The 19583-nt window shown below is 39.1% G+C and overlaps 1 pseudogene; it reads right to left on the bottom strand.

Moving 5' to 3' along the window:
• Positions 1-1611: 1611 nt before the first annotated feature.
• Positions 1612-2702, bottom strand: LOC109457533 (zinc finger protein 396; annotated as a pseudogene).
• Positions 2703-19583: the final 16881 nt, after the last annotated feature.

The raw sequence follows: 19583 nt of genomic DNA, 5'->3' as shown, positions 1-19583 counted from the left end.
ATTTAAAGAAAATTTTCCATTTGTCCTAGTCTCTTCTTTAAGAATGCTAATTTTCCCATCATCCTCTCTAGGAGTGTTCTCATTTTTGTCCTTTGGTACTGAATTCTATGTAGTTTTCTCTAGTATACCTTAAATATCACTGATTTTTCAAAATTTTTTTTTTCTTAGGAGAGATCTTTAATACCCTTACTGGTTGGTTCAGACATCTCTTGACCCTGTTGCACATTGTAGTGACACTCATAATCTTCATTCTAGTATTTGGCCCTGCATATTTAACATTTTAGTAAAGTTTGTATCTTCCAGATTACAACTATTCCATGTAAAGATGATGCTCACGCAAGGTTTCTGACCCATCCTGGTTGAAGACACCATCCGAGAGATCCTGCTCCTGGAACCTGAGTCAGGGATCCAGAAATTTTCACTCCCATGCCAGGCAGGGTCAATGTCCCTAGCCAGCTATGAAGCAGCTCCAGAAGATGGACCATTGCCCCTCAATCTCCCATAAAGTATATGGGAGTGAAATCGCTGAGGGGGGAATGAGATAGAGCCAGGATAGGGCCTCCAAGAAAAACCATTAACAGCCAATCAAAGAAAAACGGTCAATAAATCAAGATGAAACAAGGAACCCAGCCAGAACCAGCCAAGACCAAAATGGCAACAAGATTCACCTCCAAGTAACCTCCAGCCACATTAAACTATAGTTGTACTACATTTCCATGCTAAATGACACACCCACCAGTGCCATGACACCTCTGGAGAGGACCACATAAGGACAAAAAAGCAGTGTATTCCAAATTCCTGGGAAAACTCATCCTTTCGAGAATAATGTTCCTCCTCATCCCCATACTAAAAAGCTTGACTAATAAAAAACAGCCGTAAGGAGGGTCAGGGATGTCTCTTGCCTAAGAACATCCTCTGCTCTGCCTGTGGCGTGGACTGCCTTAAAATAAACTGCTTTCACTTGGCAAAAAAAAGAAAATATTGTTTTCAATCTGCAGTTGGTTGAATCCACAGATGGGAAACCCAGGGATACAGAGGGCCCACTGTATATTTATTGAAAAATATCTGCATATAAGTGGATCAGTGCAGTTTAAACCCATGTTGTCCAAGGGTCTACTGTACTATTTTATGACTTGTGTTAACAGTGGAAATAGTAGAACATAACTGAGAATGTCTTTTCAAGAGCTATCCTAAGGATGGAAATCTGAATTAAGCTTTAGCACCTCAAACATCTGAACTGACCCTGTATTGGTAAGCAGAAAGGCACGTAATGCTGACAAGAGTCCATATTCTTTCCTGTGGCTTTTATGACTTTTGAAAGGAAACTGGTACCCATGAAAACCTCTGATCAATACTAAGAAGGTGTTTGTGCTTTGTGTCTTCTTCCTCTGTTGAAAAAGTTCTGAGTAAATGCTTTGATTCTCTCACGATACTGATGGGACTTTTTCCTCTAGTGTGACTTTTTCTTTTTTCTTTTTTTTATTGGGGAATATTGGGGAACAGTGTGTTTTTCCAGGACCCATCAGCTCCAAGTCAAGTCATCGTTTTCAGTCTAGTTGTGGAGGGCGCAGCTCACCGGCCCATGTGGGAATCGGACCAGCGACCTTGGTGTTATGAGCACTGCGCTCTAGCCAACTGAGCCAACCGGCCGCCCCGAGTGTGACTTTTCCTATGTCTGAAAAGATTCGAGTTCTTACTAAAGGCTTTCCCACATTCAGGACACTTGTAGGATTTTTCCCCAGTGTGGATTCTTCGATGCTGAATCAGGCTGCATTTCGGCTGAAAGCCTTTGCACACACATCACATGCATATGGCTTCTCTCCACTGTGGATTCTCTGATGTAGGATAACGGCTGTGCTCCAACTAAAAGGTTTTGCCACATTCATCACACTTGTGTTGTTTTTTTCGAGAAGGATTTCTGTGTCTTCTTTCAAACTTGCCATCTTGTTCACAGGTTCCTCTAGATGTGAAACTCGGAAAAGTATTCATATGAACAGTGTTGGAAACATCGTAATGCAGTTCTGTGCCTGAAGAAGTCTTTTGCCTTGAAGCTGATTTCACATTTATAGTTCTGATGTCTTTATCATTTTGTCTTGAGGACTGAAGCTCCATGGATGTACACTGTAGCTGCTGCTTAGCAGGCTTGAGCTGGCTACTTGGTGACTCCGTAGTGATTTCCCAAGGTGCTAGCTTCTCTGCAAGCATGTCCTCATTTTGTCCAGAGACCTGGAAACAGGTTACCTGAGGCTGCTCAGCCGGTCCGTCAAGCTCTTTTTCCAGTTCCTCCAGCATAGTCACAGCTTCCTCTCCGTTCTCTGGTCGGTGCTCTCGCAGCCAGGCCTGCAGCTCCTTTGGCAGGATGGCCAGGAACTGCTCCAGCACCAGTAACTCCAGGATCTGCTTTTTGGTGTACACCTCAGGCCTCAGCCACTGACAGCAAAGCTCCCGGAGCCGGTTCAGAGCCTCCCGGGGCCCAGGTGACTCCTGGTAGCCAAACTGCCCAAACCGCTGGCGGTACGTCTCTGGGCAATAGTAGCTTCTCCAGTGGAGGCTGGATTCCAGATTACAGGCCTCCTTTGTCTTTTCCATCTTCACTACCAGAATGCTGTCAGGCTCTTCTGAAGTTTGTGAAAGGAGTGATGATGACTGTTTCAATTTTGCAGACATTTGGACTGGACATAGCTCAGAACCACTAGGCTTTAATTTTCAAGGAGGCAAATCTGTCCTTATGGATACTCCTCGGGGCTGGGAAAGACAACCGCGGTGTCTGGGAGAAGCCCGGGAAGCCTCAATTTTTAATAAAAGATTTGATACTACTGATTTATGCTTTTAATTTACTTTTAAGTTTACAATGTTACTATCTTAAATTTGTTTCCATAATTTACCAGTTGCTTTAGAAGGGGACCAGAATATACCACCCCAAAATATGCCTCTTTGTATAAGGGTTATTTTGAGCTGGTTATTTTTAAAAAGCAGCAGACAAAGGAGGAGCTCCGAAACCCAGTAGAAGAGTAGAAGTTACCCTTTTGTAAGAGACATTTACATTTCTGAGGGGAACTCTCCATTTGTCAGGGTGCCTCCCTCTCTGTACCTGGAAGAGAAGGATGACTAAATCTCCACAGTTTGTCCATTCTCTAGAGGATGGACATCCTGAAGTGTTTACAGTTTGGGCTATCTTACTAGAGCTGAACAGGCTTGTCTGCCTGCTCACACAGACAAAACAAACAAACAAACAAACAAAAAACAGGAGTTTGCAGTGGAGAGAGGAGTTAGTTTATTAGGATTGGCTCCAATCAGTGAATGCGTGAGCTCGTGCTCCAAAACCGCTGGCTTCCTGATGGCTTGCAGACAAGACGCTTTATAGAGCAAAAATCATAAGTCATGAGTAGGGGGTTTGGGGTCGCGGGTGAAGCTGATAGGTCAAAAGTGAGGTAAGGGTGGTAAATCATGACTTCCGGTCTTGAGGTCAGCTTCGGCATCCCTCGGTCTGGTTTCATGACGATGTGGCAGGGGGTCATTCTCCTTTAGGGCTCAGGAGCTGAAACACAACTTAGGGCCTGAAGTTATCTTCAGCTTAAGGAAATCCGTACCTTGTGACCATTAGTCAGGGCCTGGCCATCGTTCCTTGCTGCCTCAGGGAGTCAGTGACTAAGGGAAAGGGCCGAGGCTTACAGGGCCTGCTGTGAAGAAACTGAATTGAGCACTGGGGCCACGTAGTAAATCAGAGTCATACATTAAATCAGGACCCTCAGTTTCCATTGATATGAATAAAATTACTGTGAATAATTTTTACATATTATTGTGAACATGTTTTCATTTCTCTTGCTAAATACCTGAGAGAAGAAGTGCTGTGTCGTATGATGGATGTATGGTTAGTGTTCTAACAAGCAGCCAGAACTTTTTCTGAAATGATTGTGTCATTTCGTACCCCGACCAACAAAGTAAGAAAGTGATGATTTCTGACAACCCCATTGATATTTGCTTTTGTCATTCTTTTAATTTTAGGTATAGTTTCAAATTATTAGGTAGCTACGTTCTATCAGTTTGATTTATACTTTCTGATTCTGACATCCTACTTAAGGAGTCGCTCCTTAACCAAAGCTTACATGAATATGTGTAATAGAATCTCATTGTGTTAGTGGACATATATTTTTCAAAGAAAAATTCATCTCCCATTTATAGGAACAAAGTAGTTTTGTGTCCAGACTTCAGAAATTAGTACTGATCAGCCTTGTGTTTTTACCCACTACGTTGCTTTCACTGTTGATATGTGCTTGGCAGAGAAGCCCTAAATGTCCAACAGCTTCCAGCTCTCCAATACTGAAGATGCCCAGCAGAGTCTTTCAAAACAAATTCTGCTGGGTTTTCTCAACACAGTTATGTGTCAGCTCCCAATACCCTCTTTCAACTGGCATCAAATCGCATTGTATTTGGCATCTATGTTCCCAGCATGGTGATTGCAGCCTTTTCCTGTTCTAGTTATAAATGAGACTTTGGTCTCGATTTTCCTTATTGTCACTAATTTGTGTGTGTGTGGGGGGGGGGGGGGATAAGAATTGTACATGGGCAATTACTTCATTTTTTCCCTATTTTCTCATAGGGAAATGTTTAAAGGAAAAATCAACAGGTTATATACAGTTTTTAAATTACGAAGTAACATTGCCAAAAGGCCCATTAATTCCTAAATCTATTTCTATCATCATATTCTAGGAGTGAGAATGGAAGTATCTGCAATCCATTTTTCATCACTGTATTAATGAGTTTTGGATGATTTTGTTTTATTTTAATCTCTAATTGAAATTTCACCCCAAGCAGGGTTTTCTTATTGAAAATTATAATGAGATTTTCCATGTAGTTGGTAGATTGGTTTTGAGGCTTTTTAATTTTTTTTGAACAGGAACAATCCGTTTCTAAGCTGTAACATAAGAAAAACTCTTACCAATTCTAATGTACTGAAAATACAATTGAAGTAACTTGCTAGCGTAGGGAAAAAACTAAATAAATGTGCATTATGATATTAGCTTTTCATTTTTCAAAGCAGAGTTTAGAGTTTATATTTAAAAGTTAATGTTCTGTTACTAAAAATTCTGATATCTAGGCAGTTTTCTAATTCAAAAGGCCAACTGGTTGTCAGTGCTTGTACTAAAAAAACACTATCCAAGATGGAACAAGTTCCTTCTTCCCTCCCTCCATCTCTTCCTCTTTCTCTCGCACATTTTTTCTTCCTTTATTCCTATTTCCCTCTCTCTCTTTATTATCTTTTTTCTGGCTCACTTTCACATACAAGTCCTGAAGGAACTCTAATGGATGTTCAAAGATAGCATCTTAATTTTAAAAAATAATCTGGTGGTGGATGGGTCGCCTTGAGCCTAGTGGCACGTGAAGGTACCCGGCAGACCACTTCTGTGAATAGGTTCAAACATGCTGGCCTTATAAACCTTGTGATAGAGCTGCTGTTTAACCCGTTCAAACTGGAAATGAACAAATACCAACCAAATGAGAACACTCAAAAACTATTTATTCAGAGATTGTTATAGCAAGGGAGTCAGCCACTGTCATTTGAATTTTGGCAAGGACTCAAAAACAAGCAGAAGAGTAGGAAAGCCTTATAGTAGAAAAAAGGGAAGGCTTCAGGTGTTTCTTCCCTGATTATACAGAGGTGGTGGTCTGAATTCCTGTAAGTCTAATAGGTAACAGGCTGGCTTCTTGCACTGGTTACGATAGGTAACGAGTTGATTTCCTGGGCAGGTTACTGCAGGTTGTGGATCAGAGCTCTGTTTTCATGTATGATCTGGCCATTGTCCATTTGTATATTCAGTGTCTCAAATCTGAAGGTTAAAAATGCTCTTTAATGAATACACAGTTTCAGTTTTACAAGATGAAAAGAGTTCTGGAGATGGATCGTGGCGATGGTTGTACAATAATATGAATGTACTTAATGCCACTGAACTACACACATAAAATTGGGTAAGATGGTACATTTTATGTTATGTATGTTTTATCAAAATAAAAATTGGGAAAGAGAAAAGAAACCTTTGTATAGGAATATTCTGGATGTAACATTAGACACTACAAACAGGCCTGAACTCAAAGATTCTAGTGCTTATGTTGTAGTAGAAGAACTTAGGTGATGGGGAACCACTGATGAACACTTTCAACCAGAGAGCAATCTCTTTGGACCCATTACCTTGCATTCACGATCAGATTGGATCACCTCCCATTCTAAGCACTCCTTCCAAAGGCTTTGAACAGTTTATCAGTAATTTCTATGGCAACATGTAATATTTATATAGCGTCCACTGGAACTCTACGGAACACAAAAATTACTGGAGAAGAATATATTTAAGAGCTCGAGCTACTGCAAAGCGTTTTTCTGTGGCTTGACAGTAAAACTTCCAGAAAAGTTTCCTGTCTCTGCAACTTAGTATTCATTTAGATTGAATGGCAATACACAAAACCTACAGATTCATACAGGGGCATCCTTAAGTTCATAAAAAAACAAAGAAATCTGCAAATGTCTTCTGTATCGTGAGTATAGCAATGATTGGTCTTTACCCAATAGTTTCCTGGAATTCTGTCCTTGGGCAAGGCTCTTTGGTAGATGGCATAGGAACGGTCAGCTTTGCCAGATATGGCAGGGATTTTTATTATCACACTATGAGTGCAAAATGAAAGAAGTTGAGAAAATATTTTCAATGGCCTCTTCAGTTAATAACTGTTCCTGAAATCATGAGTATTTTGGTATTTTGATCCTGTAAGTGTTTAACCTATGAAATTAGACACAGGTTTGAACCTGGGACACTACCACTGGCTGGAAAGTCTAATGCAAGGCTCTAGCCACCTGAGGAGAATGAGACTGTGGGCCTTTAGACCTATGCCCCATCTGCTTAGGTAAGTTGTGGTGTACTACTCGACTCATACACCTGGAGTCACTCTGAAACACGAATTTGCTAACACCTATGGAAGCAGTTGAGAAATGGAATGAATGTATAATGAAATGGCTTTCTGTTCTCCAAAATAAGAACTTGGAAATAGGGATAACTAAAATAAAATGCTTTCACATTAAAAAAGCACAATCTAGTGACTGCTGAAAATAAGAACTTACATATAAAATTTAATCTTACTGGGTCCTTTTATTTAATAGTCTTTTTTTTGCTTTCTAATATACCATCACTAGAAAAGCTGTCTGATGTGCATGGTCTAAATGGTGCTGTGCCAGTCTTCAGACAGGACAAGGAATGCCTAACTTGAAGAGTCTACTCACTAGGAATAAAAAAAAAAATGTGTGTTTTGACTTATTTATTAGTGCCAGGTTAGGATATGAAGATTTTTTTCTGTAGAAAATAAATATCCAAGACTATGTTGGGAAGGAACATTTTTTTCTCTACCCTATTAGGTTCTCTGGGTGGTCTAAACAATTAAATTGACACAAAACAGATTAACGAGGGAAAAAACAATTTAATTTGATACATACAGGAGCCGCACATAAGAGGGTCAGAGAAGTGACCAAGCAGGCAGTTATTATACCTCTTAGACAAAGAAACAAGTTTGTGAAGGACTGACGAGAGAGAGAAACCAAGGCGTGGGTGCTAATTAGTGAAGAAACTAAGCAGAGTTTGTTTGCGCAGCCTCTGGGCCCTGAGCTCCCTGTCTGTGGTGAGAAGGATGTCTCTCCACCTCCTGGTACAGGACGGGCACCTTTCACATGGGAGATTTATTTCCTGCTTTCAGGAGGATGGGGGGCGGGGGGTGGGGGGGTCACAGTCCTTGCACTGGTTGTTTCTCAAGTAACTTTAATTCAAATCAGTATGCCAAAGTGGCGCATTTGGAAGTGGCTTGCCTTGAACCCCATCAATCAGTTTATCCATACACTTTAGGGTGTGAGGCAGCAGCAAAGAGATAGAAATTAATCGGATACATTATAGCCATTTCCTGACAGAACAGACCCACTTAAAAGAGAGACTCCTGTTGGAAAAGAAGAATGATTAATAAATTGAAACTAGGACCTCTGAGAGCTGGAACTGGATCTCTGGGAAAGAACAGAGTGGGCTCACTGAGCTGGCACCCACATGAGGGAAAGCATAATGAATTGCAGCAGGTCTTTAGATAAGTTGAGAGTGCTAAAGATACGTGAGACCTAAGGAAGCTGTAAGTTCAGACGTTCAGAAGTGACCTGAGAGATATATAGAAAGAGACAAGGAAGTATACTGTACCAATGTCTGCAGAGGCAGTGTCAGTTGAACCAGAAAACGGATATGACACTCAAATTCAACTACCAGTCCAGAATACCTTCAATTACACCAAATCGATAGACATAATTGATATTTTCAACGAAAATCCTCTCTGGGAAACTGGGAATGGGTTTTATTCCAATTCTGGAGAGTACTCCTGCAGCTGAGTCAGAAAAAGGAAAGTGCAGTTTTACAGTTACCCCATCACCACCATCTTTCCCATAGGTCTCCAGCAGGTGTGCACAAAATTACATATAATTACATACTTTTCTTTAACTGTGTTAATGGTGGCAGCCGAACAAGTTTAGATTGTTAAAGAAGACTCACAGGACCCGAAAAGATAAGGTTTATAGATCTATCATTTATTGCAGGGACAGGATACAATAAGAGCTTTAGAGACTCGATATGCATCATAGCAAGAGACTGGAAAAGTTGGAAGCAGGCTCTAGTTGTTCTCCCTTAATAGTCCTGCTTTATCAGTTGGATCAAGTATCATCATCATTTGCATGGGTCCCAAGATGGAGCCTTGGCTCGAGTTTCTTATACCTTTCTGGTAATTATTTACTGCTACATGACCAACCCCAGTGGCAGACTCCTCAGTATTGCTGTTATCAGGTATAAACCACCAATCAGGTGCAAACCATCAATCTCACTTTATAAACAATACTGGCAAGCTGGCACAAAACATGCCGAAACTTGCCTTGGGCCAGTGGTTACAAAACAGGTACTATTAATCATTATATTTCATTGACCCAAGTCAGCACCATGCAGATACACCTCATACTTCAGCAAAACATCCCAGGCCAATTCTAGTCCAATTAGAGCATGATGACCAAGAACCATCTTTCTGTTTTTAATCTATCATTGGATTCCCCCTTGGTGTCCATTAATACCAACCTTCAGTCCTCCATCCTAGTTATATTTCAGGGCATGTGCCCCCACCATATCATACTATAATTGTTTTTTTGTGATTTATTATAAGAAATATATATTTGGTCTGCCACCCATTCTGGCACAGAGCTTCTTAAACCCTTGGAATTTCCTGTGATTAGAGTTATACAGGTGTCTTTTGTTAGGTTAATGAAGTGAATTTTGGTAAACCATTAGGTAACCTAAGGATAGCTGCCAGAGGAACCAACCACGTGATTAGAGGGTTGGAACTTTCAGTACCAACCCCCTCCAAACCTCCAGGGAGGTGGAGAGGGGCTGGAGGTTGAATCAATCCCCAAGAGCCAATGATTTAATTATTCGTGACTATGTAATGAAACCTCCATGAAAACACAAAAGGACAGGGTTTGGAAAGCTTCCATGTTGGTAAACGTGGAAATTTGGGGAAAAGTGGTGCACTGGAATGGGCATAAAAGCTCTGTGTGCCTTCCCCATACCTTTCCCTATGTGTGTCTTCCATCTGGCTGTTCTGAGTTGTATCCTTTCATAATCAACCAGCAATGTAGTAAGTAAACTATTTCTCTTGAGTACTGTGAGCTGCTCTATACTCTCAAACCAGTCATATTAGTTGAACCCCAGGAGTGGTCATGGGAACCTCTGCTCTATAGCCAGTAGGTCTGAAGCACAGGTGATAACCTGAGCTTGAGACTGGCATCTATCTGAAGGTGGGGAAAAGGGGGACAGAGTTGTAGAACTGAGGCCTCAACTTGTGGAATCTGATGCCTCCTCCTGGTAGATAGTGTCAGAATTGAGTTGAAGTGTAGGACACCCAGCTGGTGTCTGGAGAATTACTTGGCGCTGTGTGGGGAACCCCCACCTCCAGACACTGGAAATTGAGTCTCAGCACCACTTTAATACTATTATCATTATTATTATTTTTATTTATTTTTTATTGGGGAAGGGGAACAGGACTTTATTGGGGAACACTGTGTACTTCCAGGACTTTTTTCCAAGTCAAGTTTTTGTCCTTTCAGTCTTAGTTGTGGAGGGCGCAGCTCAGCTCCAGGTCCAGTTGCCGTTGCTAGTTGCAGGGGGCGCTGCCCACCATCCCTTGCGGGAGTCAAACCGGCAACCTTGTAGTTGAGAGGATGCGCTCCAACCAACTGAGCCATCTGGGAGCTCAGCTCAGCTCAAGGAGCCGTGTTCAATCTTAGTTGCAGGGGGCGCTGTCCACCATCCCTTGCGGGAGTTGAGGAATTGAACTGGCAACCTTGTGGTTGAGAGCCCACTGGCCCATGTGGGAATCGAACCGGCAGCCTTCAGAGTTAGGAACATGGAGCTCTAACCGCCTGAGCCACCGGGCCGGCCCTATCATTTTTTTTTTCATTTCTTATTTTTCAAAGTACCTTTTGTTAATCCTTCCTAAATAGTCCACAAGCTTGGTAAAATATTTTAAATATTTTCTATATAGGCAAATATATCAGATAATTTCCTAGTCTCTCTATTTTTATTATTATTACCATTATCAACATGATCATCATCCTTTATTGGGCTTTCTGTTTTGTTTGTTTCTTTCTTACTTAATTTACTTATATAGTTTCCTGATAAAGAGAGCATGAGAGAAAAGTAGTATGAGTTATTGTATGTCTAAAATATCTTTGTTCTCTTTTCATCCTTGATGGATGGTTTGGCTGAATATAGTTTGATATAACTGTCCCTCACACTTTTGTTTCATTTTCTTCTAGCATTCTTTGTTGCTGTTGAGAAATTCATTGCTCTCCTCTAGGAAAACGTCTTCTTTTCACTCTGAAACATTATGAATATTTTTCTATAAGCCATGTTCATTTCTCTTATCAAATTGCTTTGGTTATTATTTCCAAAGGAATATAAATTAACAATACTGACCATGGACACTCTTTTCCTTCTACATAACTTTTGTTGGAATGTTTTCAGGTGTCCTCATTGATCACATTAATCATAAAATCACCTTTGTTTTCACACAAATGCTTTCCTATTTCACTATTGATGCCACGCAATTGGTGATCCTCTTCAATGCGGTAAACCCTACAACCATGCTCTCTGCCTCCTATCCGCTCTCATTTCTGAAAGATTGCTCTCTTATTTACTTTGTTCAGCAGTTGGGTCTTTAACCTTTTCCTAAACAAACCAGTAGGGTTTTAAAACATTCAAGTTTCTCATTAAAAAAATAAAAGTTTCTTGTTCGCATGAGATTCTTAATATCTCTATTGAATGATTTAGATACACTTGCAATCTCTGCTTCAAAAAAAAGAAACTCCGTCTATTTTTCAGTCAACTATATTTCAGTTTTCATTCACACTACTGCCGCTACTCTTGTCACAGACAGCAACAGCCATCTTTTTGATAAAGCCAATAGATTTTTCAGACCAAATTTCATTTGATACAACATAAGCATTCAAAAATGTTGATCACTTTATTTTCCTTTAAAAACAAACAAACAAACAAACAAAAAACTCTTCCTTCAGTTTTTCTCACAACATATCATTCTGTTTTTGTTCTACAATTCTAGTTGTTCCTTTGGTTTTTTTTCTTGTGGATGAATTTCATTCACCCATCTCTTGAATGTTCTTTGGGTTTTGGTCCTAGGCTCTCTTCTTTGCTTGGTGGACAACCCTCTCTCTGGGCAATTCCACTCCTCCCAGGACTTCCATGGCTACCTTGCATAATACTAACGTGAAAGCTAACGTTTTCAAATGTTTATCTCCAGTCTACGGCTTTCCCGTCATCTCAAATGCAAGAAGCCAACAGCATCATAGATACAAGTATTTCCACTTAGATTTCTTACAAGAACCTCAAACCAATTGTATCTAGATGATAGGATTATCTTTGCCACCAGGATTGCTCCTCACAAAGTATGTATATCTTATTGAATAATAAATTCAGTTATACTATAGCACTAACTACTTTATGCCCAATTTCCAATAAATCGCCTAGTCTGTTGATTATACATTTTTAATGTCTTTATAAATCTTTCCTTTATCAGTATTTACTGCCTAGAAGAAACCAGCATCCTTCCTATGAGCTGTCTACTCATGACCAGATTCAAACTGAGATTTTAATCTCTTATTGAAAACTTGCTTCATATCTGGCTTAGGTTGCTTTCCAGTTTTCTTAAGCACCATCGACATCACTGTATAATTACAGTATATGGCACTCTATGGCAAATATTTGCTTGTATTTTCCACTACACTGTATAAACTCTGAATTACTGAGTCTTTGTTGCTTGTCATTGAAAGTCTAGCAGCTATGAAAATGGCAAGGATAGTGTGCTCAATAAAAATAGCTCAAATTAATTAAAGAGAACATCTTAGATGATTTGTTAGGTGTTGTCATTGCCAGTGATTATCTCATAGTCCAAAAGAAACAGAACATATTTCCTTAAAAAAATTCTCCTGAAAATAAAACCCCAAAAGATGAAGAGGAGAAATTCTTAATATTATTGGGAAACTTATTGGCCAATAAATCTTTAAATGTTCTTTTGGTTTAATCATAAATCAATATAAAATTTTCATTATTTATTTTCTACTTAAGGCAAATTCAGTATCAATGTAGTCTTTTTGACCAGAGCTATGACTGAGAGTAAAAAGAGAGCATACCCATCCTCAATTTTGGCAAATTAAGATACGGTGTTTCATTCTATATACAATTGGATGCTGTGACCCAGTTCATTCCAAAGCTGCCATCTTTAGGAATAGATAATTACTGATTGCCTTCATTGAACATTAAGTGTGCTCTTTATATTAATTTATTTCATTTATTCATATTTCAGAGCATGCATATACGTGGTAGATTACATTGATGTACTGATCGTTCACCTCTGCCTAGATCCATTCACCTTGCCATGCTATTTTAGCTTGCTTTGGTCAGTGGGATATTAGCATATGTAATGTAAGCAGAGACTTACAATGAGCTTGCATATCATGTTATGCACTCCCTTGTGCGTCTGTCATTACCATGAAAACATTCCTGACCTTGTCTTCTGGAGTATGAGAGACATTTGGGTGTTGCTAAGTCTCCTAAGTCACTCCAGCCAAAGTCAGCCTCGATCAGTTGATTGCCAGATCACTCAGAACAAGTGAGTGAGGCCAGTCAAGATAGGCAGAGATGCTTAGCTGACTTCCACCTGAGCATATGAGCAATATATGCTTCCTGTTATACGCCATTGAAGTTTTGTAGTTGTTATGCAAAAAACGATAACTGGTACATTATAATTCTTTCTCTACTCAGAGTTCATTCATTCAAGGTAGTTTCTGAAGAAACATTAAAAAGTTACTCTCATGTAAGTAACAACTTAAAATCAATTTCCTTAAATAATTGAACAAAGTGATAAAATACACTGACTGTAAATAAACCAGAAAAAAATGGAAATTCAAAGAGTATTTACTAGTAGAGTCTCTCTTTGAACATATTGAACGTGCCTCCTTCACTGCTTTGGCTCTAAAAAGCAGGAGTCAGGTGGTAGAGACAACACTACCTATAAAACATTTCCTCTTCCGTGATGCGATCCAGATGACTTCATTTACCAGCTTCCCTTACAGTTTGGCTAGAGTCATGTACAAGGTCTGACAATTAAGTTCACGAACTCATCCTGGAAAAAGTGGTACATATCTCATTGCTGAATATCACTATGGTCACCTTCTAAGTACTCCCCTTGGGAAGCTATGCACTGACGCCAGCACCTAGTCCACCCTTCAAAGCAATTTTGGAATTCTTTCTGGAATGGCCATCACAGCTGTCATCGTATTACTCTTGATGTCCTGAATGTCATCAAAATGTCTTCCTTTCAATATTTCCTTTATCTTCAGGTAAACAAAGAAGTCATTGGGGGCCAGATCAGGTGAGTATGGAGGGTGTTCCAATACACTTACATGTTTACTGGCTACAAACTCCCTCACAGTGCCATGTGAACTGGTGCATTGTCTGGATGCAAGAGCTATGAATTGTTGGCGAAAAGTTCAGGTCATCTAACTTTTTCATGCAGCCTTTTCAGCACTTCCAAATAGTAAACTTGGTTAACTCTTTCTCCAGTTGGTAGAAATTCATAATGAATAATCCCTCTGATATCAAAAAGGGTTAGCAACATTGTCGCAACAAGTTTGCTAACTTAATTGTTGGACGTCATACTTGAGTATTCACCAATAAGGATATGAAAGAAGTGATGTGTTATTTATGGTTTGAGGCAGTTAAGGATGGGTATGGGTTCTCCAAGTTCTCTGTCTCCCCCTCTTGTACAGCTGAAAGTGAATAAATTTCAGTAGTTTTTTTTTGTTGTTTTTTTTTGTTTTTTTGTTTTACAAAAGAATCCCAGATCCACAATGTACTTTAGGAAAAAAGTAACCATGCAGAACCACTGGATCTGAACTGGACTGGGACATGAGCAAGAAATAAACTTTGGTCTATTTGTGTATTATGGCAGCTCACATTAATTATCCTAAATAGTAGAACGTTACATTCTCAAAGTCCTTTAAATCCTGGGCAGGTGAATATTTTAGGTATAATACTGTATTCATTATCTATTACTACATAATATATTTACAGCAAAACTTAGGAACTTCAAAGAGCAGCAGCGATTATTTCACAGTTTCTGTGGGTCAAGAATTCAGGAGTGGCTTAGGTGGGTGGGTGGTTTTGGCTCAGGACCTCTCATTAGGTTGCATTAATGAGGTTGGTTAGGGCTGCAATCATTTGAAGCTGGAAGATCCACTTCTGAACTCACTCATGTGGTTGCTGACAGACTTCAATTCCTTGCCATGTGTGTCTCTCCATAGGTTTCTATGAGTGTCTTCATAACAAAGCAGCTAGCTTCCTCCATAGCAAATGATTCAAGAGACAGAATGCCAGTCTTTTATAATCTAATAACAGAAATGATATACCATTACTTCTGCTGTATCCTATTGGTCACACAAGACAACTCTGATACAGTGTGGGCATGAATACCAGTAGAAGGGGACTCCTAGGAAACATCTAGAGTCTGGCTACCACAAATACAATAGAGAATGGAGAGGCCTGAGAGAAACTGGTGAGTGTGTGCCCTACTAGAGTAAATTCTGTTTCTACTTTTTAGAGCAATATATGGGACAAAAATAAATAAACAAAACAAGTCTGCTGTTCTGAATACAACTGGAGGGAAATTCTCTTGAAAACACTGTATCGGGAAAATGTGGATTACAGGCTGTTTCAGTGAAAGAGTAAATGATATGCTATTGGAATATGTTATTTTTGGGTTATAGCAAGAGAGAAAAAAGAAAATGTTCTTTTTGCATACCTTTGATTTGAAATGGTAAGGTCTTTTATTTCAGTTAGTGTTGAGGGGCAGGTGGTATAATTGTCTGTTTCAAGCTGGAGTACTTAGTAGCTATCATTATACACACATTAAGATAATGTAAAAATGTAATTAGCATAAAATGTCATCATAATTTTAAAGTCATTTTGCCCACTGTAAAGAGGACTCCAAAGAAAGTATTCTGGCTAAAATTTTAATTCCCATTACTTTTTGTTCAAAAAAACACGTAAAAATTGTGATCATACCTTGATTCTCATGAATGTATGTCTCCCTTTTTTGTTGTTGAAAGAACATAACTATAAAAATAATTCCCATGTATATGGCTCACCATTTGAGAAAACAGAAGTGGGTAGACTAATAAGGAATATAAAAGGAAAACTGTAAGAATTTCTGGAACTTGGAGAAAGTAGAGGTACATTTGTAGCACAGATTAAGTTAATGGTATCAAGTAGTAACATTTGTCATTCATAGAGGCAGAAAGTAGAATTCAGAATCTGGGAGAGAAAGGAAAGAAAATTGGATAATAGATTTTGTTCTATTTGAAATGTAGTTTTTTTTGTTTTGTTTTTTCAGTTTACAGATAGATCCTATATCCTTGTGTAATGACGAGCGGGGAAAAGAAGGGGGGGAACACACGCTAGAGTGGGGCTAATTCATTTATTTAATATCTAATCAATTTATTTAGCAATATGCAATAGCAAAAGACAAAGGCAATTAATAGATTGTGCTAATGACAGAAAGTAAAGGTGGTTAAGACTAAACTATATACATTGATAACAATGTCATATCACAGGAGTACACATACATATAAGTTTAAGAGATCCCAACACATGTTTACTATTGATCAAAAATTACTTGGCTAAATACACAAATAACATCAGTAAGGAGTATCCAAAAACAGTAATAAGCTCTACAGGATAGTAACTATTACAGTAGATGTCAAAAGCTCACCAAATGGGGGGAGAACAGCACTGGAAAAGTCATAAATCAAAACCTTGTCAAGTCTGTAGCTGAGAGAAACTCAGGCATCTCCTGCACGGCTGTTTACAAGTTCCCAAGAATGCTGCTGCTGCTGTTGTTGTTGTTGTTGGAAGTAAGGGAGTCTTCTGATCCTCGAAGCTGCAAGTTGCATACAAGTTCCCAAAGATGCTAGCATAATGACAATTCACCAACGAAAGAAGTCTCTGCTGTCCATTGAGGCAAGTTCCGATCTCTTACTCTGAAACAATCCAATCCTAAAAAGCAGTCCTGAAACAGCAAATCTTCTGAATAGCAATCTCTTGAAACAGAAATCATAAATCCACCTGAGGTCTGTCTTATATATCTCTTTAGATGCACCCCAGAGCCAAGTTTTTGTGTTCCTGCCTCCCCCTCTGGGAATGGCCAGTTCCGGGAGGGTCCGGCAGTTACTGATATGAATGCTGCCCATCCGGCCGAAGGGCCAATTCATCCGGATAAACAATATCTACTGTTCTTGCTTGGGACCATCAGCCCAAGGTTTTCCAAAGCCTGGCAACGTGCCTGTCACATCGTCCTGATATAACTTAGCTACTTCTCTTCATCTGCTGATGTGGGGAAACAGACAGAACGGGGATTCTCTCAACACCAATCAAGAATTTTTTTAACCCTAAGCTAACTATCACTTAACAACACAGAACAACATACATCATCTCATATCTCCCCTGCTCGGGACAATGAGACCGAAGGGGGAATTTACTCAACCCCTGATCGCAGCACAGAAATCACCTCACATACAGGAACAGACAAAAGCTAATAGACAAAAGCTCACATCAACCAATGAAGGCAAATTTTCCTTAACATCTGCCCTACACCTTGTTATTATGGATGTATGCGTATTTGTGTGTTTTATGATCTTTAATCACACAGTTCACACAAACACATATATATGCTTTTATTTCTATTGTGACAGAGCTAATTGTCATGTTTTGTAGAGCAATTATGAAACCTCTGTACTGGAAAAATTAACATAGCAGACGAAGAAAATGAATTATAGCCCATATTGATAGTCCCCTAAGAGAGTTCTGTTAAAATGGAAATGACTGTTTAAGAGGTCCAGGTGAAGTAAAATACTGAATCATAAAGGTAGCATCATGGTTTTTATTTGATATTATGAATCAGTAATTCAAATTTCTGTAATGGCACCTTGTCTGTCAATAATGGCAGAAGAGCTATTCAATGACAGAAATTTCGAGATATCTAAAATATACCTGTTTATGTACAAATCAGAACAGATTGTTTTAGAAATCAATATGTAGTATGGACTTCATACTCTATAAACATATAATATTGACTCCATTTTCAATTTTTCATAACAGCTTGTGGGTCATCATTAGGTTATAGTAGTTGGGCAGAATACTGATCTTGAATTTGCCCTAGACCTGCGGCCCCTGTTTTTGGCTTTGCAATATCTGGCAATCTGAGGCTCAAATCTTCCATTGTGAAATAAAGATAATGATGCTTACCTCAGAGAACATTTGTTAGGATTAAATGAGCAAGAAATTTGCAAATAATTTGGTTTGCTGAAAACCAGTTAAACAAATGTTGGTTATTAACCTTCATCTCCATTCTATACTGGAATATGGTTTCTTTCCCTTTATGCTTTATTCTCCTTCCTTTCTGCCATATTATACCACTGTCACTGCTCCTGCTGTCATACGACTGGTCTCTAAACAGTTCTTGCACATATAGCCTGCTTACAGTCTGCTGCTTCGGATGTGCTGGACACTAAAAATCAAAATTGAACAAAAAAGCAAACTACCTGAGCAGCTTGTTGAAATTTTTGCATTAAATAAATAGGACTGTAATTCAAAGGCTCTGGTGTGAAACAAGAGGCAGTAGCAGTGCGGCCAAGTGGTAGCCTTATTTGGAATATCTGGCTCATCTGCTGTTTGTGTACCTCCTGGCTCCTGGTGGAGTTCCAGAAAGATGAAATCTAAGAAGTGTGAAACTAGAATGAATGAAATGTTATAGTATTGTGGATATGATGTATGAATATATAAATATATGTATAGATACATAAAATAACACAGCTCTTTCCTACATGATATGTCGAAGTGGAGTTGGCTTACTATTTCTCACATCTAATGCCTTATCTCAAGTCATTCTCCTATCTGAATGGTCTCAAGAAAAATAAAACAAATGTCAACTGTAATTGAAAAATTAAAAAAGGGGGGAGAAAAGGTGAAGGGGAATAAGAGGTTCAAATTTCCAGGTATAAAACATATAAGTCATGGGGATATAACATACAGCACAGGGAATATAGTCAGTAATATTGTGATAACGTGGTACGGGTGTCAGATGGTTGCTGGACTTATCATGTTGTTCACTTCTGTAGGTATATAAATGTTGAACAACTATTATGTACACCTAAAACTAATACAATATTGTATGTTAGCTATATTTTAATAAAAATCTCAAGAAAAGAAAAATAAAACAATTTTATTTCTAAAATAATTCCCATGCACTGCTACACTAAAGTTACAGTAGTATACTATTAGTGTCAATAATAGACTGAAACATATAATATGTTTAATAAATATACAATCAGGCAAATAGTATAATATAGGTATTTAACAGCAACAACAACAAAAAACCCTTCCATCGTCTCCTTTAGCTCCTGTGCGTACCGATATTGAAGAGTGTAATGCGGTGCCCCATACAGGCTGATTTTCTTGAATGTCTCCCACACTAGTCTATAAATGCCTTTAGAGCATAAATCATATCTTTTTTCTCCTTGTATTCCAAGTAACTACCATGAGACTGATGTTTAGTAATTCTCAATAAATGTGTTTTGAATGGATGAATAAAATACGAGAGCAAGGAGGAGGGATGACTGTTACAGCCAAAGGTAGTCAGAGAAAAATTCACATGAAATGTTGACATGTGATCTCTTCTCTACTCTCCTCTTGTCTTGTCTTCCTCCTCCCTCCTCCCTCCCTCCCTCCCTCCCTCCTCCCTCCCTCCCTCCCCTCCCTCCCTCCCCTCCTTTCCGTTCCTTTCCTCTACTCTCTTCTTTTCTCTTCCTCTACCCCACCCCCCGCCTCTCGCTCTCCCTTTCTCCTCTCTCTCATTTTTGATTTTTCTGTATTTTGGGTTTGCTTTTCTATTATTTTCAAATTCAT

This window comes from Rhinolophus sinicus, chromosome X, assembly GCF_036562045.2.
Source record: "Rhinolophus sinicus isolate RSC01 chromosome X, ASM3656204v1, whole genome shotgun sequence".
Taxonomy (NCBI): Eukaryota; Metazoa; Chordata; class Mammalia; order Chiroptera; family Rhinolophidae; genus Rhinolophus; species Rhinolophus sinicus.
This window is presented reverse-complemented; position numbering and strand designations above follow the sequence as displayed.